Genomic DNA, 22,560 nt, shown 5'->3' on the forward strand with positions numbered 1-22,560 from the left:
TAACTTTAGTATTCACAGTCAATCTCAGTAACTTTAGTACTCTCAATCAGTCCTCAGAACTCAGTATATTTTGTTAGTCATCGAAATTCAGTAAACTCAGTTTTAGGTCCGCTAAACAATAACGCTAGTATTAGTTCAGCAAATCAGTTCAGTTAAGTTATTTAGTTTATCCCAGTTATTCAGTTCAGTATCTTTCAGATGGGAGTGAAATTCAGCATAGAGCGAACCTAAGGATGGGGGCTCACCCACTAGAATAGGACTGAGATCCCTAGAAGCAATCCCTAAATTCCAGAACTACGTAGCCAGTGTAGTTACGAGATGTCACCAATTAGATTGGACTAACATACTCAGGGGCCATTAGCACAGTTAAATGTATATGACTGATCCTAGGAGTCACCCGCTAGATTAGGGCTAACTCCAGAGTAGATGTCTTTACTGGTGGCGCGGTACTGGCACCCTTCCAGTCAGGGTAGAGATTAGACCCCAGTCAATATAGCTTGGGGCATGTCGGTTAGATGAACACATTCCACAGTTTCAGTTATAGAATCATGGCTTTTAGACACAGTCAAATTAGCTTAGTGGTACAGATTCAGTACTGTTAGGTACAGTCAATGCTTATCTTTGTAAATAGACTTCAAGATCACCTATTATCTAGGAATGATCTCAACTATGATTAATCAGTATCAGAATCATTAGATTTAAAGATCACCTACTAGATAGGACTGATCACAGACTAAGTCAAATCATCCTTATTATCAGTATACTCATGATCACTACTAAATAGGACTGATCTCAAATTTAGTTACTCCAAGTAGAATGGAACTTAATAGTTCCATCAGAACTTAGACTGTCAGATACAGTTGCTCAATATCGATTATATTGATTATTCCAATCATTACAATTCTATCAGCTATATCAGTTATCATAGCTCACATTACCAGTATTCAGTTTCAGGACTATTAGACACAGTCATTCAAACCAGTTCTCCATAATTTGAACTGTCAGAAATAGTCAATAATCTATTCAGTACCTCAGTAACTATAAAGTCATGTCGTCAGCATTCAAACTCAAAAGTTAGCATCATCACGAGTTCAATTATAGTTGTTTATGCATGTATGTATTCTCACATACATATTAGTTAGCATTGTTCATGTTTTCTCATTTTATGATATATTGTGTAGTTTATAGGTACAGATATCAGTCATCGATTAGTTTGTGGTCCTTTGGGGTCATGATCACCGTGTAGCATTTTGATTCAAACAATCGGGGTGTTACAAACTTGGTATCAGAGCCTAAGTTTCAATAGAGTCCTAGTAAGTCTGAAACCCGTATCTAGTAGAGTCTTGTACATGTGTGTGTTGTGCACCACACTTATTTGCAGGAGGCTATGAGATGTTTTAGGAACAGTTTCCCTTCTTTTAGTATTCAAGTCGTGCCAGTGAGAATAATCTCAGTCTAATCCATTTGTCTCTTTCTTATACAAATATGCCTCCTAAAAAAAGAAATAGGAATCAGTCAGCCCCTCAGCCCGAAGACCCTTTGGGCGATTATGTTTCTCATGCGGACTTCAAGGAAATATTCACCACTCTTGTTCAGCTAGTCACTGCCTTGAATTAATAACTAGCTATCATATTTTCCAACCCAGTGTCCAATTCAGTTGCATCTAGAATTTGGTACTTCACGCAAATGAATCCTCCTTCCTTCACAGGGTGTAAGTCAGATGAGGACTCCCAGGAATTCCTAGATTATGTTCAAAAGGTGACAGATGTTATGGGGGTTACTATTGTTCAGAGTGTTGAGTTAGCCTCATACCAATTATAAGATGTCGTTCATACTTGGTACAAGCAGTGGAAGTCAGAAAGGTTAGAAGATGTAGGCCCTATAAAGTAGGAGGAGTTTGTCTCTGCTTTCCTTGATAGATTCTTTCTGCTAGAGCTTAGAGAAGCTAAGGTGCTAGATTTCATCAACCTCAGGCAGGGTAGTATGACGGTATAGGAGTATTCTCTCAAGTTTACTTAATTAGCCGGATATTCCCCTCATGTGGTTTCAGACGGTAGATCTAAGATAAATAAGTTCATGTCAGGGATGAATGATAGTGTGGTAAATGAGTGCAGATATGCCATATTGAATAGTGATATGACTTTAGCCAGACTTATGACACCTGCTCAGCAAATAGAGGAGCAGAAGATTAGGATGAGAGAGAGACAGAGTAAGAGAGCAAGGACAGGTAGTTTCAGCTTTGCTCAGCCTAAGTCACAGGGTGGTAACCGTTCTTAGCATAGTCAGAAATTTTCAGTCTTAGCTCTATCCTCAGCTAGTGTACCAGCACCTAAGTCTAGAAATGACTTTTATGATGGTGTGGCAGGCTCTGAGTCCCATGGTAGTAAAAATAAAGGTCTTACTTATCCACTTTGTAAAGAGAGTGGTAAGAATCATCTAGGTACATGTATGGCAGGCAGTGATGTATGCTTTGGGTGTGGAAAGCCAGGCCACAGGATGCGAGAGTGCAGAGTTCTAGCACAGTGGGGTAAGGAGTTGTGTCAATAAGGTACCAATAGTGGTCAACATAAAAAAAAACTTTATGCACTCCAAACCCATCCTAATCCAGAAAGTTTCCCTAACTTAGATTCGGGTATGTTACCAATCTTTCATGTTCATAGTATGCATTGTTAGATCTCTTTCACTCATTTGAGCATATGTTTTAGTATGAGTTAGGTAGTAAAGCCAGCAAGTCAGTTTAGCAATCGAGCAGTCAGATTTTTATAGCTTGTTTTCTTATCCTTGCATGTATTCATGCTATCCAAAATCTCAGAGAATGTAACTATTTCAAGGTAGAACCTCCTAGTATTTTCAAGTACAGTTCATCTTGATATGGAAATTCCTAGATCGAGACCTTTCACACGAATCCAAGCACGTGAGTTGCAATGACTCCAATCCTTGTTCATATTCTTGCCATGTGTGAGGCCCTTGTGAGCCCATCTAAGGGCCTATATTTAATAAAATGTAAAGAGGCCCACCAATACACCCCAAACCCACCCACTTAAATACCAAGAGTAATTTGGTCTTTGTCCCTCCTTTCTAAGTGACTATATAAGCCATGTAATAGGGCTAGTTTTACTTTAGTTCATTCCTATTATTCAAGAAACAAAGACTTGTAAATTTTCTTTCTCATCATTTGGAGAGGCAAAAACCAAATTCTCCCTTAGATGGGCTCACAAAGGCCTCACATATGGCCAAGAATGTGAACAAGGATTGGAGTCATTTTAACTCACGTGCTTGGCTTCATGTGAAAGGTCTTGAGCTAGGAATTCCAGTATCATTCTCTTCATCTTGAAGGGAATTTGTCCTCAAATTCGGATCATTCCCATCCTCCACTGTTTCCACCCGAGAGAGATCGCACACGTTGAAAGTGTTGTGCAATTGATATTCCGGGGGTAGATCAATCTTGTAGGCATTGTCGTTGATCCTTTCTAATTCTTGGAACGGGCCATCACCCCGTGGCATCAACTTAGAATTCCTTTGAGACAGAAATCTATCCTTCCTTAGGTGCACCCACACCCAATCTCCCGGTTCAAGAATGAGCGTTCTTCTTCCTTTGTTGGCTCACCTCACAACTTCTTGGTTTTTCTTCTCCAACCATAACCTAACCTTCTCAAGTAGCTTTTTCATGGCCTCAGCCCGTTTGCTTCTATTAAAGCTTATCACAAGATCACTTGGCAAAGGGGTTAAATCCAAAGAGGTGAGGGGGTTGATGTCGTATACATACTCAAAGGGTGTCATCCCCGTGCTCGAGTGTATCACACGATTATAAGCAAACTCAATCAACGGTAAATGCTCCTCCCAAGAAGTCATTTTTCCTTTAACCATGGACCGTAGCATAGACCCTAAGGTCCTATTTGCTATTTTCGTTTGGCCATTGGTTTGTGGGTAGCATAAAGTCGAAAACAACAACTTAGTACTGAGTCTACCCCACATGGACTTCCAAAAGTGGCTTAGGAATTTAGAATCCCTATCACTCACTATGGTCCTCGAAACACCATGAAGTTTTACAACATTATCAAAAACAAAGAGGCTACAGTAAGCGCATCATCACATTTAGAACAAGTAATAAAGTGAGCCATCTTGGAAAACTAATCCACCACGACAAAAATACTATCCCTCCCCATTCTAGTCCTCGGTAATCCCAACACAAAGTCCATTGATATGTTAACCCAAGGACACAAAGGGGTGGATAATGGGGTGTACAACCCGTGGTGTTGGAGCCGTGACTTTCCTCCTTTGCACTCAACACATTGGCCGCAAATCCAGGCCACATCCTTGTGCATTCTAGGCCAATTAAATTGTTTTTCCAAAATTCCGAGGGTCTTTTCGACCACACAATGGCATATTAGACCGCCATTTTGTGCTTATCTCACAAATAATTCTCTCCACAAACTTAAGGGAACACACAATCATCTACCTTTAAACAAGTATCCTTCAAATTTGGTATAGGGATAGGAACCCCTATCTGTAACCCACCTATCCCTTTCCAACTATTCACTTTCCCTATAGATAGCAGCGAAGTGAGGGTCGTTGGGATATAAAGAATTGAAGCTTTCAAACCCTATCAACTTAGATAACAAAGTACACACAAGCACATGTTTTCAGGACAAAGCACCGGCAACCACATTGTATTTACCCTTCTTGTATTGAATAACAAAAGGGAAAGTTTCAAGAAATTCAATCCATTTGGCATGCCGCCGGTTAAGCTTGTCTTGTGCCCGTAGATGCTTTAAGGATTCATGATCCGTTTGGATTACGAATTCTTTAGGCCACCAATAATGTTTCCAAGTGGCCAAGGCTCTAATCAAGGCATACAACTCTAAATCATACGTAGAGTAGTTTAGAGTTTCTCCTTTGAGCTTTTCGCTAAAGTGGGCAATAGGCTTCAATTCTTGCATTAAAACTATGCCTATGCCGACTTTGTTTGCATCGTATTTGACTTCAAAAGTCTTTTCAAAATTCGACAATTATAGCAAAGGGGCCTAGATGAGCATAGCTTTGAAGTCCTCGAAGGCCTTAGCTTGTTCCTCTCCCTACTTGAAAGGCCGATCCTTTTTAATCACTTCGGTCAAGGGGACGACAATAGTGCTAAATCCTTTGACAAAACATCTATAAAAACTAGCCAACCCATGGAAGCTTCTCACTTCACCTAATGGCATCAATCTTAGATTCTTCCACTTCGACCCCTCTTGAGCTCACTACAAACCCAAGAAATACAACCTCATGGACACTAAAATAACACTTTTCTAGATTAGCATATAACTTTCCCTTTTGGAGGACATCAAACACACATTGTAAATGATTTACATGATCATCTATGGACTTAATATACACCAATACATCATCAAAATAAACAACAACAAACTTTCCGATAAATGGCTTCATCACATGATTCATTAGCCTCATGAAAGTATTTGGAACGTTTGTTAGGCTGAATGGCATAACCATCCATTCATAGAGACCGAATTTGGTCTTGAAAGCAGTTTTCCATTCATCACCCGATTGCATACGAATTTGGTGATAGCCACTCCTCAAATCAATTTTAGAAAACAAACACGAACCACTCAATTCATCAAGCATATCATCTAACCTAGGAATAGGGTGACGAGATTTTACCGTTATCTTATTGATGGCTTGGAAATCAACACACATACGCCAAGTCCCATTTTTCTTGGGAACTAGTAGCACCAGAACCATACAAAGGCTTATGCTCTCCTTGATATATCCTTTTTTGAGGAATTCCTCAACTTGGCATTGTAATTCCTTGGTATCCATCGGGTTGCTCCTATAAGCTAGTTTGTTGGACAATTATGAACCCGACACAAAATCTATTTGGTGCTCAATTCCTCGAAGTGGGGGCAATCTTTACGGTAATTCCTTTGGGAAGACATCCGCATAATCCTGCAAAACATGAGAAATAGAAAGAGAAATGGAAATGTTAGTGGCGTTAGTGTTAAAACAATGAGCCAATAGGAGCATTGGAGTGTCCTTATCACAATCATCATCATCATGTGGCTCATTTTTGGGTTTCTCTCTATCTTGACGCTCTGCCTTATTCTCTTCTTTTTCAATACCCACCTCCTCACTAAGGTAATACAATCTCCCTTCCCTTAGGATCACATTGCACCGATTTGGACATTCATTGGCTTTATATCTCCAACCTTGTCAGTTGAAATATTGAAACCCTTTAGGATTAGAATACTTGTGAGCTTCTTGCTGGGGAGGAAATTTATGGATTGTTTTAGGCTTGGACAACCTTGTAGTGGCAGGTTGGTCCTTGTTTTTAGGCCAACCTGATGATGGTTGAACCATATATTTGCTGCTCATCCAACCCGAGGTTGATGGTCCCTTTGCCTTGAATGACGATCTCTCTTTAAGCTCTCTTTCAGTCTCAAGAGCCGCTTAGAAAATCCCTTCAACGGTATCAAACTTGTGAAGCATCAAATGAGTGGAGATCTCTTTATTCAACCCACACTTGAACCAAATGATGTCATGGCCAATTTGTTCTCCCTGATGATCAACCTTCAACATGAGTTCTTGAAACTCGTCATAGTATGCCATAACACTTCGATTCCCTTGTCGCAAATTGTACAACCTAGCAAACAACTCATGACAATAACTTTTGGGAAGACACCGTTGCCTCATTGGGTACCTCAAACGAAATCATGGTGGTGGTTGTCACTCTACCAAATCATTGCCAAAACACTTGACGTATTCCCACCAAGTGTTAGCATATCCTTTAAAATGAGCTATGGCATAACAACTCTTCTTCTCCTCCGAGATATCATTCACTTGAAACACTTTATCATGCGCCGACTCCCAAGCAAGATACACCTCGGGGATACTTTCACCCTTAAAGATAGGTAGGCTCAATTTAATGATATTGATACCTACGTCTCTCTCTAAGGGTTGGTTTCCCCTTTCTCTATACCCTCGGTATCTCCTTGGATCCACACGACCTCCTCTCATCTCTTCCTCCCTTATGTAGGCATCATCAGAGGCTCTATACCCTTCATGATCCTCTCTACCATATTCCTCAAGGTGGATAGAATGATTTTGGACATTTGGAACTTGATTCGAAGAAATTGGATTTTGTGGAGATGGTGGTCTTTGGTTTAGTGGAGCTTGGAAGGGGGTTCAGATTTTGTGGAGGCATTTGACGTCCAATTACCTCTTGCAGAACTTGAGACATTTGGGAATTGGTTGGTCTATTGGAGTCTGGTTTAGATTGTTATAAGTGGTTTGGCTTGCGGCATTTAGTGGAGCTAGTGAAGGATTTGGAAATTGTAGCCATGTTTCAGAAGTAATGGTGGCGGAGGAATTTCTATCATTTCCATTTAACGAAACATGTAGAGGAGTAGAAGGATGAGAGTTCCTTTGACTCTCCACTTGTTCTAACCTCCCTCTAATAGTTATCACTTCTCCCCTTATAGCTCCTACTTCCGTACTCAACTTTTCAAGAGCTCGGGTCATAGCCTCAAGAGTAACCCTCATATTCTCCATTTTATTAGAATCCACGATTTGAGACGTGGTTCCCTCAATAATCAAGGTATCACCTACACAAGAAACAAACAAGTTAGTTTAAAATCCCTCTCCTCACTCACACTCTCTTGGTTCACTTTCACTCAAGTTCCATAAGAGTTGTAGATTGTCTAGGAACCCATGAATCTATAAGGTATGAGTATGCTCTTGCCCGGAATAGATTCTTGTTTGAAACTCAAAGAATTCTTGTCGGACTAGAGCCAAGAGTTACAATATATTAAAATGACAAAAGCACACAAACAAATGTTGACACAAATACAAGGCTTCAAGTGACTAATTGATAAACTAGTAGGAATGTACTAGTTTGTTAATTAGCTCTCAAGTCAATTAGAGGAAACTAGGAATCAATAATTAGAAACTAGAACATCCAAATTTGAGCTTAATTATCACATGAACAGTAACTAGGGTAATGTGGCAGCATGTCAATGGCCACGGGTCTACATAAATAGTTCATCAACTTGAAGTCTTAGTCCCCTTAGATCTTTTGTAATGGATGACTTGTTATTGGGATGGGAAACATAAAGTGCTGTAACATTTTTCAAACCCCCTTTTTTTTTCTTTTTTTTTTTTCAAACTCAAAAGGTGATGTTTGACCTCACTAGTCCCACAAGACAAGGTTCCTTGTTTTAAGGAAAAGTGGTTGTCAAGTCTTGAAAAGGTGATGTTGGCAAGTCTTCTTATAAACAATTTACAATTTTGTCTTGCAAACTTTTTGGATCTATTTATCTTTATAGAAGTTAAGACATAAGATGAGGAGAAGTTTAGGATGAACACAACATCAACACCTTTAAGAACACAACAACAATACACCACAATGGTCACTTCCAAGGTTTTTTTTTTCACAACACAATTCTCTTTTTCATCAAGCTCAACTTTAGATTTAGATACCCTTTGTGTTGATGAGAAAGAAACCAACACAAGAAACAACTAAACAAGTAAAACTTTTATAGATATACAATTAATTTTTTTACCAAAATATTCAAGAACAAACTTTTTGGTAAGAACATTCCAAGATTGGTTTTATAAGAACAAAACCTAGCCTTGAGCTTTGATACCAAATGATACAATTCTAAGTGTGTATCAAGAGATTCCAACCAACACAAGAACAACAAGATGAACAACAAAGTGCTAGTGAATCAAAAATGGCCACACACGGCTTCACTAGGCTTGCAACACTTGTTTGAACTAGAAAAGTTAGTTTAACAACAAGAACAACAAATAAAATATTGCTAGTGAATCAAAAGAGCCCTACACGGCTTCACTGGACTTTTATATTCAACAACACAATGTTAACAATATTTACAAAGAGAAAGATAGAAACTTGACACACAATATTCATTAATCTAAGAACCCTAATAACAGAAAGGACCCTAAGACTAATAAATATCAATACTAAGTTCTTACTTAGACCAAGAGGAACTCAAAGAACCTTAAGAACCTAGTTTCTATCCAAGATACAACACTAGTATCACTCTACTAGTGAGAATTTGGTTTTGATATGCATTAGTCTTAGGGTCGTTTCTCTTATTAGGGTTCTTAGACTAATGAATATTGTGTGTCAAGTTTCTATCTCTTTCTTTGTAAATCTTGTTAACATTGTGTTGTTGAATATAAAAGTCTAGTGAAGTCGTGTGGGGCTCTTTCAATTCACTAGCAATATTGTGTTTGTTGTTAAACTCACTTTTCTAGTTCAAACAAGTGTTGCAAGCCTAGTTAAGCCGTGTGTGGCCATTTTCGATTCACTAGCACTTTGTTGTTCAACTTGTTATTCTTGTGTTGGTTGGAATCTCTTGATAGACACTTAGCATTGTATCACATATCATGCATCATGCATTAGTTTTAGACTCCCAAAGTTTAGTTATAATCTAGTTTGTAGATTCCCTATGCATCACCAGTATCTCCGTAAGGTAAGCATTCTTAGAGGGACATAGCATCCCAAAGGGAAGATACCCCACTTTCTCTTAATGCATTCATGCCTTAGATCCTTCAATTTCTCCTTGCATAATGAATTCAGTCTAGAATAGAGGGTACTCATAAGTTGACCCTCAAGTCAGACCTTAGCTGTAAGTGAAGCATTTAGAGGTTCAGTTCAGTTCATGATATTCAGTCCATATGTCACGTAGCAGAATCAGCCATGTTCTAATGTTTCTGTTCAATCTTAGTGGCTTTACCATTGCATGTTCAGTCGCATATTCGTGAGTTAGGTCAGTCATGTATTCATGCATCAGATATTCCTGGTCAGCTTATCTATACTTTCAGTCATGCATTCTCGTATCATTTCACTCATATAATCAAGCATCAGATATGCATGGATTCAACTAATCAATTCAGCATCAGATTTGTATTCTTAGTTTGAGTAACTCAGTTTGTCGAAACACTCAGTCCTACATTCATAAATTATCTACCCATGCATCAGATATGCATGTACAGTATGCTTTGCTCACTTTTCAGTTATGTAATCCATGAAATCATGATCAGTTATTCATGTTATATATGTGTCATTTTATCTTTTCTCCCCTCCCAGGAAGTCATCATTCGAGGATGAATGTTTCCAAGAGGGAGATATTATAATACCCCGAAAACTCTAAACCAATATTAAAACCATGTACCAAGCTTATGCATAGTACATCATGGTTCTTTTATAGTTTTATGAGTAATTTATATGTATATTAAGGCTTTAAATAACTCCCAGCTATCTCACGAATCAAAATATTTCTTACCGATTGAATTCTTGAGAAGGATATTGGTATATTCAACTTCAAATGAGCATATCTCTCCTTATACTTGGAATTTTTGAGCTCATGACCTATCAATAGATATATAATTTAATTATCATTCCAACGATACCAATTTCACCTAAATCCAATATCAGATCAAAGATTATCCCTATTCTATTCCACCATGTCAAGCTGGAAAACGGTGACGACATTTCTAACGGGATATCACATTTTTGATGACCTTTTTGATGATGTCATCATATTCTGATGACATTTCTGATGATGTCATCTGCCTTGAGAAGAAAATCAAGAATTTGGACCCATTTTATGATGACTATTCGTGATGGCCTATCACTGACCTGGTAGCCTATCACGGATGGCGTCAAGTATATTTTTCCAGTAATTCAACGGCATTTTTGCAAGGGTATTTTGGTTTTTCCATGACTTATAACCCTAAAGAGGCATAATTTTTTCCATTTTTCTTCAACTAAGCATCTTAAAAACCCTTTCTTACACTCTCAACCACAAGATTAGGGTTTCCATCAAACTCATAGCTCAAAAGCAAGATTTAAGCCTTTTTCCAAGATAATCAAGTATTAAGTTTCCCAATTCGAGAACTCTCCAACAAATCATCAAGGTTTCCTTTCTAAGGTATGCGTGTGTTTATTCATGGACTCCTTTCATCCATGAAAGTCAAGAACCCTTTTCCAAAACTACATATTATTATTTTCATGTTATGAAAGGATTGTTGATCATGTTTATGTGTGGAATGATGCCAAGATAGAATCTTTATGCGTTATTATGAATCTATGACATCATATGAGTTGAAAATATGTAAGTTTGATTATTTATAATGAGTAATTGTACGATTTACACCTATGCCTAAGTTTTGCATGTAAAGTGTTTGATAAAATATCTAAGAGACTAGAAATCATGCATTATAGCTGAATTTTAACTAAGTGAAAGATTCATGATATGCCCCCATATTCCAATGATTTTCATGTCGATATTGTGTCTTGTAAATGTTTCATGGGATGTTCATGAACTAGTCTTATGAGATTATGCCATGCTTACTTGCAAATCCTACTTATGTACAAAATGTATGATATCCATTCACTTTATGGAATTCCCCAAGTTATAATATTATAAGTTGTTGATGTTGGTCACATACTCAAGTCAGTCATGTGTATCAGTTTCCTTCCATCGAGTCCTGGGGGTATTCATACCTGAAAAATATAGTTGTGTGCCTAGAGCATGTCATGTTATCACGATACTCTCAGTTAAACCATGACCTATAGAATTCAGTCAGTCATGTGACACAGGAAAACTCAAAAATCTCAGCAGTCTCAGTAGTTCAATAATCTCAGTGATCTCAATGCTCAATCTGTAACTTCAGTATTCACAATCAGTCTCAGTAACTCCAGTACTCTTAATCAGTCCTCAGAACTCAGTATATATTTTATTAGTCATCGAAATTCAGTAAACACAATTTTAGCTCCGCTAAACAATACCACTAGTATTAGTTCAGTTAATCAGTATCAGTTCAGCAAATCAGTTTAGTTAAGTTATTTAGTTCATCCCAGTTATTAAGCTCAGTGTCTTTCAGATGGGAGAACAATTCAGCATCGAGCGAACATAGGGATGGGGGCTCACCCACTAGAATAGGACTGAGATCACTAGAAGCAATCCCTAAGTTCTAGAACTATGTAGGAAGCGTAGGTATGAGATGTCACCCATTAGATAGGACTGACATACTCAGGGGTCACCAGTTAGCATATTTAAATGTATAGGACTGATCTCAGGAGTCACCCGCTAGATTAGGGCTGACTCCACAGTAGATGTCTTTACTGGTGGCGTGGTACTGACACCCTTCCAGTCAGGGTAGAGATTGGACCCCAGTCAACTTAACTTGGGGCATGTCGGTTAGATGAACACATCTCATAGTTTTAGTTACAAAATCAGGGCTTTCAGACACAGTCAAATCAGCTTAGTAGTACAGATTCAGTACTGTTAGATACAGTCAATGCTTATCATTGTAAATAGACTTCAAGATCACCTATGATCTAGGACTGATCTCAACTATGATTAATCAGTATCAGAATTATTAGATTTAAAGATCACCCACTAGATAGGACTAATCTCACACAAAGTCAAATCATCCTTATTATCAGTATACTCATGATCACCCGCTAGATATGACTGATCTTAGATTTAGTTACTCCAAGTAGAATGGAACTCAGATAGTTCCATCAGAACTTAGACTATCAGATACAATTGCTTTGTATTGATTATATTGATTAGTCCGATCATTATAGTTATATCAGCTATATCAGTTGTCATAGCTCACGTTACTAGTATTCAGTTTCAGGACTGTTAGACACAGTTATTCCAACTAGGTCTTCATAATTTGAACTGTCAGAAATAGTCAATAATATATTTAGTACCTCAGTAATAGTAAAGTCATGTCATCAGCATTCAGACTCAGTAGTCAGCTTCATCACGAGTTCAGTTATAGTTGTTTATGCATGTATGTATTCTCATATTCATATTAGTTAGCATTGTTCATGTTTTCATATTTTATGATATATTATGCAGTATACAGGTACAGATATCAGTCATAGGTTAGCTTGTGGTCCTTCGGGGTCTTATGCACCGTGTAGCATTTCGGTTTTTAAAATTAGGGCATTACAAACTTGGTATCAGAGCCTAAGGTTCAATAGAGTCCTAGGAAGTATGAAAGTCATATCTAGTAGAGTCTTGTACATGCGTGAGTTGTACACCCCACTTATGTGCTGAGGCTATAGATATTTTAGGAACAGTTTCCCTTATTACAGTATTCATGTCATGCCAGTGAACATAATCTCAGTCTAATCCATTTCTCCCTTTCTTCTACAGACATGCCTCCAAAAAGAAAAAATAGGAATCAATCAGCCCCTCAGCCCGAAGACCCTTTGGGCGATCATGTTTCTCATGCGGAGTTTAGGGATGCATTACCACTATTACTTAGTCAGTCGCTGGCTAAAATGAATGACCATCTATTGTTTTGGCCAACCCAGTGGCCAATTCAGATGCAGCTAGAATTCAAGACTTTACCCGAATAAATCTTCCTTCCTTCATAGGGTCTAAATCAGATGAGGACTCGCAGTAATTCCTAGATCAGGTTTAGAAGGTGAAAGATTTTATGGAGGTTACTACTATTTAGAGTGCTGAGTTAGCTGCATACCAATTATAGGATGTCGCTCATAATTGGTACAAGCAGTAGAAGTCACAAAGGTTTGAAGATGCAGTCCCTATAGAGTGGGAGGAGTTTACCTCTGCTTTCCTTGATAGATTCTTTCCGCTAGAGCTTAGAGAACCGAAGGTACTAGATTTCATCAACCTCAAGTAGGACAGTATAACGGTAAAGGAGTATTCTCTCAAGTTTACTCAATTAGCTAGATATTCCTCTCATGTTGTTTCAGATGGTAGAGCTAAGATGAGTTAGTTCATGATAGGGGTGAATAATAGTGTGGAAAATGAGTGTAGATCTGCCATGTTGAATAGTGCTATGACTTTAGCCAGACTTATATCACATGCTTAGAAGATAGAGGAGCAGAAGATTAGGACAAGAGAGAGACAGAGTAAGAGAATAAGGACAGGTAGTTTCAGCTTTGCTCAACCTAAGACACAGGGTGGTAACCGTTCTCAGCATAGTCAGAAATTTTCAATCCCAACTATATCCTCAGTCAGTCATATAATCATTCATCATATATGCATGGATTCAACTTATCAGTTCAATATCATATATGCATTCTCAATTTGAGTAACTCAGTTTATTGGAACACATAGTCCTACATTCATAAATCAGCTACCCATGCATCAAATATACATGTACAGTATGGTATGCTCAATTTTCAGTCATGTCAGCCATGAAATCATGATCAATAATTCATGTGATATATGCATCATTTTATGTTTTCTCCCCTCTCAAGTAGTCATCATTCAAGGATGAATGTTTCCAAGGAGGAGATATTGTAATACCCCAAAAAATTGAAACTAATATTAAAGCAATGTACAAGGCTCATGCATAGTATATCATGGTTCTTTTAAAGTTTATGAGTAAGTTAGATGTATATCAAGGTTTCAAATAACTCCCAGCAATCAGTCGAATTAAAACATCCCTTACCGATTGAATTTTGGAGAAGGATATTGGTTTAGTCAACTTTAAACAAGCATATCTCTCATTATACATGGAATTTTCTAGCTCATCACCTATAAACAAATAGATAATTGAATTATATTTCCAATGATACCAATTTTGAATAACGCCGATATCGAAGCAAGGAGTTATCCCTATTTTATTCCAGCATGTAAATCTGGAAAATGGTGATGACATTTCTGATGGGCTATCATGTTTCTGACGACCTTTTTGACAACGTCGTCACATTCTGACAACATTTCTAATGACATCATCAGCCGTAGGCAGAAAATCAAGAATTTGGACCCTTTTTGTGATGGACTATCACGGACCTGATGACTTGTCCGAATGGCGTCAAGTATATTTTTCCAAAAATTCAAGGGCATTTTTACAAGGGTATTTTGGTCATTTCCTTCATATTGCATGACTTATAATCCTGAAGAGGCGTAATTTTTCCCATTTTTCTTCTGTTAAGCATCTTAAAACCCTCTCTTACACTCTCAACCACAAGATTAGGGTTTTCATAAAACTCATCTCTCAAAAGCAAGATTCAAGCCTTTTTCCAAGATAATCAAGAATGGAGTTTCCCAATCCAAAAACTCTCCAGTAAATCATCAAGGTTTCCTTTCTAAGGTATGCATATGTTCATTCATGGACTCCTTTCGTCCATGAAGTTCAAGAACCCTTTTCTAAAACTATATTTATGGTTTTCATGCTATGAAAGGATTGTTGATCATGTTTATATGTGGAATGATGCCAAGATAGAATCTTTATGTGTTATTATGAATCTATGACATCATATGAGTTGAAAACATCTAAGTTTGATTATTTATGATGAGTAATTGTATGATTTACACCTATGCCTAAGTTGTGCATGTAAGGTGTTTGATAAAATACCTAAGAGACTAGAAATCATGCATTATAGCTAAATTTTAACTAAGTGAAAGATTCATGATATTCCCCCACATTTCAATGATTTTCATATTGATATTGTGTCTTGTAAATGTTGTTGGGATGTTCATGAACAAGTCTTATGAGATTATGCCATGATTATTTGCAAGTCCTACTTATGTACAAAATGTATGATATCCATGCACTTCATGGAATTCCCCAAGTTTTGATATTATGGGTTGTTGATGTTGGTCACGTACTCAAGTCAGTCATATGTGTCAGTTTCCTTCCATCGAGTCCTAGGGATATTCGTACCCGAAAAATATAGTTGTGTGCCTAGATCCATGTCATGTTATCACGATACTCTCAGTTAAGCCATGATCTATAGAATTCAGTCAGTCATGTGACTCAGGAAAAATCAAAAATCTCAGTAGCATCAGTAGTTTAGTAATCTCATTGATCTCATTACTCAGTCTATAAATTCAGTATTCACAGTCAATCTCAGTAACTTCAGTACTCTCAATCAATCCTCAGAACTCAGTACATTTTGTTAGTCATTAAAATTCAGTAAAATTAGTTTATCTCAACAAAACAATACCACTGGTATCAGTTCAGTTAATTAGTTCAGTTCTGTTATTTAGTTCATCTCTGTTATTTATTTTAGTGTATTCCAAATGGGAGCAGAATTTATCACCAAGTAAGCCTAGGAAGGGGACTCACCCACTAGAATAGGACTGAGATCCCTAGAAGCAATCCCTAAGTTCTAGAACTACGTAGCCAGCGTAGGTACGAGATATAACCCGTTAGATAGGACTGACATACTCAGGGGTCACCTTTTAGCACATTTATATGTATAGGACTTATCGCAGGAGTCACCCGCTGGATTAGGATTGACTCCAAGCAGATGTCTTTACTAGTGGTACGGTACTAACACCCTTCCAGTTAGGGCAGATATTGGACCCCAGTTAGCTTAGCTTGGGGCATGTCGATTAGATGAACTCATCCCACAGTTTTAGTTACAGAATCAGGGCTTTCAGACATAGTCAAATTAGCCTAGTAGTACAAATTTAGTACTGTTAGATACAGTCAATTCTTATCATTATAAATAGACTTCAAGATCACCTATTAGCTAGGACTGATCTCAAATATGATTAATCAGTATCAGAATCATTAGATTTAAAGATCACCCGCTATATAGGACTAATCTCTGACTAAGTCAAATCATCCTTATTATCAGTATACTCACGATCACCTGCTAGATAGGACTGATCTCAGATTTAGTTACTCTAAGTAGAACAGAACTTAGATTGTTCTATCAGAACTTAGACTGACATACAATCACTCAGTATCGGTTATATCGATTAGTCCGATCATTACAGTTATATCAGCTACATCAGTTGCCATAGCTCACGTTACTAGTATTCAGTTTCAGGACTATTAGACACAGTCATTCAAACCAGTTCTTTATAATTTGAACTATCAGAAATAGTTAATAATCTATTCAGTACCTCAGTAATAGTAAAGTCATGTCGTCAGCATTCAGACTCAGTAGTCAGCATCATCACAAGTTTAGTTATAGTTGTTTATGCATGTATGTATTCTCACATTCATATTAGTTAGCATTGTTCATGCATATAGCCCTTTCCATTTAGCCTACCTCACTCGTATAATCAGTACATTTAGACGTACTAACATATTTGTGCTATGGTGCTTTCTCTTATGTTACACCATAGGTTTAGAGGCACGAGCTCCAGATCAGCAGTAGCATTCCAGTGTTCAGAGTTTACAGTGAGTCCTTCTTATTTGAGAACGATATGATTATTGCTACATTTACAATTCAGTTGCTAGATGGTTAGTTGCAGATATGTTCCTTCAACTCCTTATTCAGTTCTGTTAGAGGCTTTCAGACTAGATGTCATATTAGATATTCAAATCTCATTATTATCAATATTTATGACTTGTTTTGGTATTATTATACCTTTTTCAGATATTTTGTTATCAGACGTTTATTCAGTTCGAACCTTATGGCCTTTCGTGTTCATGTTTCTGTATTTTATGATATATTATGCAGTATACAGGTACAGATATTAGTCATGGGTTATGTTGTGGTCCTTTGAGGTCATGAGCATCGTGTAGCATTCCAGTTCAGAAAATTGGGGTGTTACACGTGCCAAGTCACTAGAAAGTGACAAATGGGAAATAGCACGGTGGTGTGACGTGGAGCTATCGCGTTACCACCTTGTCTGGGACCTGGAATTTTGGTGCTACACGCTACTATCGTGGAGTAACACTGGAAATTGACAAATTCCATTTGAGCTATCTCCGCAATGTACTGAAGGCTCAGGTGATAACTGTCTCACTAAAAATGCTCTAACTCCTCACCCGGGTGTCGGATTTGGGCAAATTTGGTATCGATGGAAAGATTATTTGGTTCCTCACATGATAAATAGTGAAAATCTTTAAAATACCATGTGTAAAAGAGTTGATTCATCTTTCAAAAAAGCTTCTAACATTCTTGGAAAACTTTTCAAGCTAGGAAAAGTATGAGGTATTACAAGAATTGACTCTCCCAATGGGAAAACTCATGCATATTGATTTATTAGAGACAACATACAAATCACCCACAATTATCAAAACATGTGCCCCTCACAACAAAGAGAGTTACCCAAAAACACTCATAATAATGTAGTGAATAACACAATGGGTACAAGAATCAAGTTACTTGCACTCTCATAAAAGAATTCACATGTTACACACAATGAACCATAGGCTTGCCTTAGTGTAATGTTCCACTAATATCAAAATGATGAACTTAGGATTAAATAGGTTTTTTCTGGATTGTAATGTAGGCTAAGGGACGGGTAGGAACTATTTGGAAATAGTGACTAACCTCTCTAAGCGCTTTAATAAACTACATTATACATTTAAAACTAATCTCCAGCAACCACTTTATACCAATGAATCAATTTTTCTCTTTTTAAAAACCATGGTAACATTTCTAGCATAAATAATATCACACCCATCCACCATACATCAATTATCTACACCAATAACTATTACATTGGGGCATTAATTTCACCTTTTTCTTCTTCAATTTCTCAAACTCCTTAATCAATCTTTCATAAAAGAACTTAGGAGCTTTTTGGATCAAATTATAGTCTATCAAAGAAGGGGATTAGGCTACATATGATGCAACCAAATAAAATAAGATAAAGGCTCAATGGGGTTAACTAGGATAATGCACAAAGGGTACATCAAATAGAAGGTAAAAAAAAGGTTATTAAAGAAATGCCTATATCATCTCCTAAACCCACACTCTTTATTTCACTTTAAACACACACTGGGAAAGTTCTAGATATCACATGAAACAAGGAATATATAAAAACCTCACACGCATATGGAATATGCTTAACTCATATAGGATCACCATAGATTCTCAACCAAATAGCAACATGAATTCAAATTTAAGTCAACAAGTATAAGAGTCAAAAACTTGAGTCTAAGTGTCAAAAGTAGCAATTCACTCACTCAACATGCTTTTACAAACAAATCCACTTGCATTATGCAATCAAAAATAGCACCAACAAAAATATTACGCTTATTCCTAACTTAAAATTTTTTTAATTGAGCTAAAAATTGGGAATTTCCCCACCCCACATTTAAAAATCTACAGTTTCCCCAAACTGAACTTTAAAGTAAGAGATAGAAATACTCCTTTGAGGCCTTTAGGCCTAGATAGTAGCATCTTTTGCATTTATGGAATTCGTTAGACCCCACACTCTATCTTTTCCATGCTCCATAGCTCAGGTTTCTGGTACTCAGACTTTCCAATAACCTGTGACTCAATCAAAAATAAAAATCTACATTAAATAAAAACTAAAGACTAAAAATTAAGACTACCAACTTAACTTCGGTTTCCTCCCAAGCAGGGCTTAATTTAATGTCATGGAACAACCCAACTAACGACTTAGTTATTTTCTTTTCTTCTTTTTCTAATGCTTGGTCTCCATCTTTTTATTCTCTTTGCCCCTCTTGGGTGCAAATTCTCAAGAGCAACAAATTCTCAACTTTAGCCTTTTCAGGCTCATCAATTAGCATCAAATTAGGCTTAGGAGGTAAAATCTTAAGCTGCTCAATCAGTAGTGTAAAGGGGTCTTCGGTGGACTAACTACCCCACACTTGTCCCCTTCAATCACATTGATCATACACAATCCTTATAGTGGGACGTTATTATGGTTGTTTTGTATACATCAAATAATATCTTCACATCCTCTTCCCTCATTTTGAGTGTACCTTCTCAATCATCAATCAATGCTCCTCTGGCTGCTAAGAATGGATGCCCAAAAATGATTAGTAGATGTTCGTCTACCTTAAAATCAAGAATATTAAAGTCAACAAAAATAATAATTTACCAACCTTTATAAGGACATCCTCAATTATACCTTCTGATTATGCAAATGATCCATCTGCCAGCTGTAGAACGAAGGTGGTTGATTTAGGATATCCCAAGCTCAATTTTTCAAATAGGCACAGGGGTATCTTATTTATGCTAGCCCCTAAGTCACTCAATGCATGGACCAATTTACCCCTAATTTTGATAGAGAGAGTAAACTTTCGCGAATCTCTCAATTTCTTAGGGATTTTTTGTGTCATAACAGTGCTACACTCCTCAGTGCATGTTATCATCCCCACATCCTGCAATTTTACATTATTAGAAACCACATCCCTCAAGTACTTAGCATACTTGGGCATAACCTGCAAAATCTATAACAAATATAATTTAATATGAATCCTCTGATGTGTCAAAGAATTTCTTAAAACATTGTGCCCTCTTTCGCCTTTATGTGCTTTTAAGGAAAGGGTAGTGGCGGCACTTACTTCTTTTTTGGTTCTACAACAACTGTCTCTTTCAAGTACTTAGAATTTTTTGAATTATCAACAACTTTTTTAGAAAGCTTTTTGGGAGTCAAATCTACATCTACATCCTTTATTTCCTTAGGAGGTTCCTATTGAAGCTCTCTACAACTCCTCAAGGTGATAGCCATAACCTGCTTTGGATTTTATATATTTGCTGGCAAACCACCTTGTGGTATAGTATTTAATGCTTAATATATCAGCCTCACTTGAATCTCTAAGCTTTTCTAAGCCACTTGCAAATTTTTCATGTCTGTAGCCAATTATGTCTGACCAGCTAGAAGATGCTTTAATATCTCTTCTATGTTACTAGTTTACTGATTCCCTTGTGCCTGTGGTTTCTGAATTTGTTATTGTTGCACATTCCACGACTGAGTCTGCCACTTTACATTGTAGGCATTATTATAATTTTGCCTTTAAGTATCCCCTACATACATTACTTATTTTGGATTGGATGCATACATGGCCGTTGAATGACCATTATTACCGCACACTTAATCCAACCTACTTCTTGATTGATAGAATTAACTATGGCAGCAGATTGTGGAGCTTCTAATTTTAGGCTGCTAAAATGAGTGTTTATCATATCTTCTAGTGCTACAACCTGAGCTGATAAGGCTGTGAATTGGTCCACCTCTAATACACCGGCAATTTTTTTTGTGGAACTTCTAGAATTGAAATGACACTCTAGATTTCCTTGTGATATTCGGTTCAACAATATGTACAGCTCCTCATAAGTCAATTCCAGTGCTTGACCACCTGCTGCCGAATCTAGCAAAATCTTTGTATTGTGATCAAGTTCTTCTACAAAAGTCTGAGGAAGTACCTCGTTAGACTGTTGGTGGTGTGTTCAATCCTGAAGAAGAGCTTTGAAGCATTCCCAAGCGTGATATAGATTTTCTTTAGGCTTTTGTTTGAAGCTCACTATCTTACTATGAAGTCTGACAGTCATGCTTGATGAAAAGAATCTTATGAGGAACTTTCGTGCTAAGATGAACCATGATGTGATTAAATTGGTCAGCTCCACATTCAACCACCTTGTAGCTTCCCCTAATAAGGAATGGTGAAAAAATGTCAGCCTCACATAATCTGTACTCTCCCCATTTGGAATGAATGTGTCAGTAAGCTCAATGAAATTCTACAAGTGGACTTGTAGATCCTCGTGTGAAAGCCCTACAAACTGTCCACTACTGATGAGAAGCTACACTATGTTGTTCTTTTACTCGAAATTTTCCCCAATAGTCGGTCTTTGAATTGGGGAAGTCAAGTTCATTAGAAGTAGGACTGTCACTTCTCTCACTGTCCTGCGGGATGCTTGTTCTTCAGAATTAGGGCAGGAACATCTTAGTCTTCTTCTAATTGTAGAAATTGGGGAAGACAAATTGCCTCTCTCCTTTTCTGGAAGATTTTTTTGGGTTTGGGGCTTGGTTCAACAAAATCCTTATCCCTTGCTGGCTTTCTAACCTTAAAACTTTTTTTCTGCAATCACAAAACCAAGGCCAAGCGTAAAAACACCAAAGAAATCTAAAGAGAAAAACTAAAATAAAATAGTTTCCTATTTCAAGTACCCAGCAATGGCGCCAGAAACGTAAAAGCACCCAAGCGTACATGTAAATGTACGTGGTCTTATCAAGTAGTAAAGTAGCCTTATAAAATCCAAGTATCGATTCCATAGGGACTTCGTTAACTAACTGTTTAATTTCAGTTCACATTTTAGATTCAACTGGTGCAAAAGTAACCAAAATAGAGATTTGAGTTTGTAAATTGCAAGTAAAGTAAATATTGCATAAAATAAAGATCTTGGATAATCAATAGGAGTAAAGCCCAAGGTTGAAGCACTTTGAATAATTATACTATGTTATTGACTTTCATTCATTAATTCACTTATCTTGGATGTTGATTTGTAGGGTTAATCGCATGATCATGGTCTCCCAACCTCTAACCAATTACCTAATGTGGACATTACAACTACATCATTGAGTGAGGATGTAATAATCCAATTAAGTTATTTAAGTTATCATCCTACGTTTGAATTTAGTAAGGCATCTAAGTGTATCCCTGTCCTAGATACTAATCCGAATTCCTTATTTCATAAAATACTACAAACCATACTTTGTTCAATCCCACGCTCTATGTAAAACCCCATAAAATTCCCTCATAGTTTGAGCCTTAAAGCATGTTGAGTGAAGTGTCATTCCGGCCTTAAAATTTTGAGAGGTTTCTTCACAACTGTGAAATATTTTGAACCAGATAGAATTTCCCTAATATCAACTTTGT

Source organism: Capsicum annuum, chromosome 10, assembly GCF_002878395.1.
Source record: "Capsicum annuum cultivar UCD-10X-F1 chromosome 10, UCD10Xv1.1, whole genome shotgun sequence".
NCBI lineage: Eukaryota > Viridiplantae > Streptophyta > Magnoliopsida > Solanales > Solanaceae > Capsicum > Capsicum annuum.